This window comes from Nuphar pumila, chromosome 14 (genome assembly GCF_984573655.1).
Source record: "Nuphar pumila chromosome 14, dmNupPumi1.hap1.1, whole genome shotgun sequence".
Taxonomy (NCBI): Eukaryota; Viridiplantae; Streptophyta; class Magnoliopsida; order Nymphaeales; family Nymphaeaceae; genus Nuphar; species Nuphar pumila.
This window is the reverse complement of record NC_143262.1, coordinates 29,694,228-29,700,450: the sequence shown is the minus strand read 5'-3', so window position 1 is coordinate 29,700,450 and position 6,223 is coordinate 29,694,228.

Sequence of the window (6,223 nt, the reverse complement as noted above, 5' to 3'; positions counted from 1 at the left end):
TATTTTATCGCAATTTTTGGTATTTGAGTTCCTATTTATAGTTGGATTCTTGTTGAATAGCCCATTACATTGCATAAACATATTTTATCATCATATCTTTTGTTTGAATTATTTATGATGCATTATCATCACTTATACATGGCACCGTTTCATCGATTCGTCCCTATCATTTTCCATTCCCTTGTATCTCAGTTAACCTTTTGGGTGTCTACGAGTCTTTGGCTTTGATTGGTTATGTCTGTGGAACATGCACAAAGATTCTCCCATTTCGCGCATTCCTGATGCAACAATAAAAGGAGGTGGGATCTTTCTCTCTTTTCTTCCATAACACTGATCTTAGTCATTTTGTTGATATTGCCATCGATTGGGGTAAAGATGGTAATTTTTTTGGTATGCCAAAGCGGTATTTGCAGGTGGACCTTGTCATTGGTGTGCCTCAAACATGGTCCACTCAAATGCTTTGATGATGATGGACGCCTTAAGAAGGTAGGTACTACTTGAACAGTTAGTGCCCACTCAATTACAGTAGTGATTGAGTCTGAAATGTTGTCGCTAGGATGAGTTGTTGCTCAATCAGGAAGGGTAGAAGGCTCCACCATTATGCTTTTGTTTGCCCTCGGTCACTTATTATATTTCCCTTTTGATTTTTGATTGTGATTAGATCTAATGACTCTGCTATCATTCAAGTCATATCCCCTGTCAAGAAGTGGTTTAAAATTGTTGGCCCAGCATCCCTTTTCGAAGCTTTGCAGGATGTAATCCCAAGCTGCCTAAGTCGTTTACAGGTAGGTATCACGACTCTCAATTCTATGACACACGATAGTTCTGTGGCTTGCCTTATCCGTATGAAAATGCTGAAAGAGTACCAATATGCCCATGAAGGGACCACTGTGGCATTGATCCTAACATAAACACATTGGCTACAACAATTCATATTTTGTTCACATTTTGGTACTTCTGTATTTATTGATTCAATTCCCACTTCATCATAGTAATTCACATTTTCATTACAGCAATACTTCACGTACACAATGCCAACTGTTGTAAGTCACACACGCCCTGTACATAATACTTACCACTTCTCACAACACTTACTTTACCTGCTGTGACCCTTGCACCACTCTGCACCTTCCAACACACAGCAGCCCACATCCCCTACCAATCTGAGTCTGAGGTTTATGTACACAAGATTAGCCCATTTCAACAAAGAATGTAAATTAACTTGTAGCATAACATAACACTCACACCTACAACCCTTGTGTGCTTTTATGTATATAGGCTCCATACAACAAAACACTATCCTTTCCCCCTGTTGTACCATATTTATAGCTATCTTACCTCACTCCCTGTGCACTACCCATAGCATCTGCACCTTTACAAGTGCACATGCTCAACACTCTTCAATATACAACACCTGGGTACTCTCACCCATTCACCAAGCCATCACCCATATCTTCCTCACAAGTGACGCTTCTGCTGTCTTCCCTGCAAAATGCACTATTACACCTTCACAAAAACCCCTTATAGTTTCCATCTACAATGTTCCACCTCCCTCACCTCGTTGCCACTATGCTCCACCTCCCAACACCCTTGCTACAACATTTAGAGCATTCACACTCCACTATTTAATACACAGCTGCACCACATTAGCATCACAACCCCTGCACACCGTTGTACCTACAGCAGGTTCATCCCACCATAACCTATGTCACTGCACTCCAATATATATTGCCTTACACTTACCTTGTCACCTGTAGACTACAGCATTTACCATCTTTTGCCACCACCCGTGGTAATCCCTTCACCTACAACACTTGGATAGTTGTTGTCTTCTTTACATTCTAGCATTCCATTTCACAAATCACTCATGCATTTGTCATGTGCATGGTAAATTTCGTTCTCAAATTATCTTCAATGCCTTTATAATTAATATTGGGAATCTATCATGATATCATCACATTGTATAGATTATTTGTACATGAAATCTAGCATATCTAGTTATACCTGCAACATGTATTTGTCTAAGCATTTTCCTACTCCTGTTCATTCTCTATGTTTGCAATCATCTTACACTTGACTACATCACCTACCTGTATTTTATACATGCCATTTCAATGCACATACTCACCTAAAAGCTTCATTTTTTCAAACTGGTCCATCGGTTACTATGTCCTTCATCTAGCCTTCTAGCTTCAGCATGATATAGACATATCTCAAAAAAAAAATCCATGTAGTATACATGTAGATACATCAGTATATCATGCATATGCAGAGCAATGTACAACACATGCATTTCCACCATATTACACATAGATATGTGCATCACCGTCTCCACCTTGGCATATTACATGCATTTTAGCTATGTATATTGTATGCATCCCTGTACTTAGTTTAGATATAATACTTAGGTCCTGGTATGCTAGTTTAACATGGTACTTCTTTTCCATATTTGTTTTTCTATTGTCTGGTACTAACTCAGTCTTTTTGTAGGAAAGATATAAAAATGTCAAATCTCTTTTCTAGATCAAAAGTTTTAAGCTTCAATTCAATTCAAAGATGTAATAGCTAGACATTAATGAAAATTTTTATACTCCCAGCTTAGATTCGAATGTATGAGCATGTATACTTTCTAGAATCACTTGTTTCATCTTATTTTTTCTTTTATTTTAAAAATCCTACATGGTGAAACACGAATGGCACATGCACCATTCTAATAAAAGGTAATTAATCCTAAGCAAATGATTCACATTGATGGCCATAGTCAAAATGTGGACAATGCTTAGGATTTTTATCTTTTATAGAATAACATTGGATCCATACTGGGTCTTCTTCAAAAATCATCATATTTTCTAAATTTTTCTAGGCACAAAAAATGTATTTTATACTTTATCCAAATTTAAATATAGATTAGCTTTATAATACGTCTATGACCATAGTCAGGAAGGTATTATATATTTAGTCTTATTTTAATTCTCCTAAAGAATGAAATATGCTTTTCAAAATTCTTTAATTTATTCATCATTTAGGGTAGAATTACATCATATTTTCAAATTATTTCAAAAATCTAAGTGATTTTGAGATGAGTTTTCCAAAATATCTTTTCAAATCCTTTTTCAATCTCTATTTCTTGAACAAAATTCATATATTTCAAAATTTTATCTTAAATTCTCATTCTTCATTCAAAATTCTTTATTTCCATCCTTATTTTTTTTTAAATTCATTTTCCAGTCTTGAATTCTATTTCAAATTTTGAATTCTAAATCCATTTCAAATCAAAGTTTTTGAATCCTTTTTGAAATTCAAAATCAAGTTTCAGGATTTATCTTGAATCCAAAATCAATTTAGAGTTTCTCAGAACCAACTCCAAGTTTTCTTTGGATTTCTAAATTCCATTTTCAAATTCTACTCGGATTTCTCAAATCCAAGTCCACTTTCAAATTCAATATGGGTTTCCAAATTCAAATTCCATTCTTATTTCAACTTCAAATCCCAAATTCCAAACTCACTTTCAATTTTTATCTGGATTTCTCAAGTTCAAAAACCAACTTCCAAATTCTACATAGATTTCCAAACTCCAGATTTCAAATTCCAACTCTATTTTCAATCTTCTTCAGAGATTTCGATTCCTTTTTTGAAATTCAGATCTAATTTCAAACTTCAAAGTCAAGATTCATTTACAATTTCAAGCTCTATTTCTAAATTCATCTTCCAATTCTATTTTAAAAGTCCAAAATCAATTTTCAAATTTCAGATTCCAATTTCAATCTTTTCATTTTTCCATTGAATCTTCTTTCTTCAAATCAAATTTAAATTCATTTCAAATCTAGGATCTCAGAAATGAGTTCAACTTCAGAATTTCAAGTTATCTCTTTAAGATCTCAAATTTACTTCAAATTTCCAAGTTTGCACTCAGACTTCAAGATTTCTAGATCAAATTCAACCTTCTGAAATATTTCTTCAAAATGTCTTCAAACTCATTTCAAAATCATTGGGGAAGAATCCAAAGACTTCTAAATCATTCTTTTTAGAAGAGCATACATCTCTGCATTTGCACAATCACGATTCCTTGCTCATTTTAGACTTAGAATAAATTCTTAGACAATATTTAGGCAAAGCAAAAAGGCATAAATTCGATCCTTGGTTCGATTACCTCTGGTAAAGGCGCCAGGAACGGTTGAACCTCGTACCGACGAGCGAACCCCGTCTCTCAATTTTTTCGTAAAATTTTAAAAAATGGAGGCGAGTAAATTTCAAAATATTTTCAAAATTTAGGTCAAGTGAGACCTTTGCAAAAGAGTTCCTCCTCTCTTTCTTCTTTCTTTTCTCATTCTCTCTTCTTTTCTATCTTTTATCCTCCTTCCAAAAAGGGAATAGAGGTTAGAAATGAAAAAGAGAAGGAAAAGAAGAGGAAACAAAGAGGAAAAATTTTGCAATGATCACAAAAATCGGTTTTTATATTTTTGGTTGACAATTTTCCAAAGCTTTTTATTGAAAAATATGTTTTAAAAATATCATTGCAAAAAGATCAACCAGTGTACAACGCAATAAATTCCTTTATCAAAAATGAAACATGCATATACTTTTGTGAAGCTACACCAAATGAAAAAATTAGTATTCTCTAAGATCAAGGACCAGTCAAAAGAAGATATAATAGTTTCAAACAAAATTTTGACTTACAGTATTCAAGAGGAGCCAAAAATACATATAATATAGATGATCAACAATGTAGCAAGAACTCATTTATTTTTGTAACACTCCGATCTGACCTCGAGAGTCCAAGTCTGGTTGGTATTACTTCTCAGAGGAAAAGCATACATAGTTCATATAGAGAAGTGCTAATTTTTTTTTATAATAAACTCATTTTATTTGACAAAATTCATCATTCATAACATACAAAAATAATAATTACATGAGTATTCAATGACAAGAAATAAAACTAACAAGTACTATGCTACAAAGTTGGAGTAACTGATCAGATCCTGCCTGTGCTAGTATGCCTGGAACCTATAATTATAATTATACATGAGGTGAGTCTACAACCCAGTAAAGAATATTTATAAGCAATAAATGACTTTAACTTACAATTGTAATGGGCTCTAAGTCTCTAATATGAGTTTAGTTTTTGACACACCACATCAGGTTTGTATGTTTTAAATTCTTTCCTTAACTCTCTAAATAAAACACTCACTCACAATTGTGTTTGACTCAAATCTAAAATTTTATGGTGACTCAACAATAGATATTCTAATTATGTTGGTAAAAAAAAACAAAACAAAACTAGGTTAATTACCATCCAAACAACAATATTTAGATAATCAATTTTTTCATAGTTTTATGAAAATCAAGTCGAACCAAAATTTAGAAAATAGGTTTATTAGCCCATTCCAAAAACCTAAGGATTATTGGTGCTTTTCATCAAGTCATACTTTAAAAAAAATAGTGTGAACTATCAAACTTAATTATATAGTTATAATCCAAAAGACAAAATTGTTAGTATGAATGTGAGCAATATTAAGCTGAACTTTTTTTAGAGTTTAAATAGAAAAATAATTAAAATTCACAAATACACATGTGAGATGATTTTTTTAGTATAATTTAGATAGCATCTAGAGTAAACTTTCACTTCAAACAATTCTGATAACTATGGGTAGTAAACTAGTAATTCTGGCATACTTAATATATTTTTTTGAAATGAATGCATATGAGCCTATGTTATTAAGTTCTGAAATATATTTTTTGAAATGAATGCTTATATGTCTATGTTCTTATGTTTTGAATGGGGTTTGAACTTAGTTCAGAATTTTTGTGATTTGTTACTCTTGGATGAATTTGGTTGATCTTTTTATATGTGGGCCTTAGTAGGTCACGTGTTATTTTGATATTCGTAAACACTGTAGCATGTTTCCATCACAAGCGGAGAAGGAAGACCTTATGTTACCAGAAAGTCCTAATTAGTTGGAGGACTCATGGTTAGACTCAGAAATTGATATAAGTACAATTGAACATCTACCTATTGAAGAGTTGACAAAGCATCTAAGGTAACAAAGGAAGTGTAATGTAAGTGCATGTGTTATTGCTCAGTTTTCTGCTTTTTTTCTCTTAAAAACGAGTTCAAAAATGTTTATAGACCTTGTTTATATTTTATAATTGTGTGTTATCTTAACTTCATGATCTTGTTGTTGTCGTTAGTTGATATATCTGCAATTTATGAATTAGTTATTTG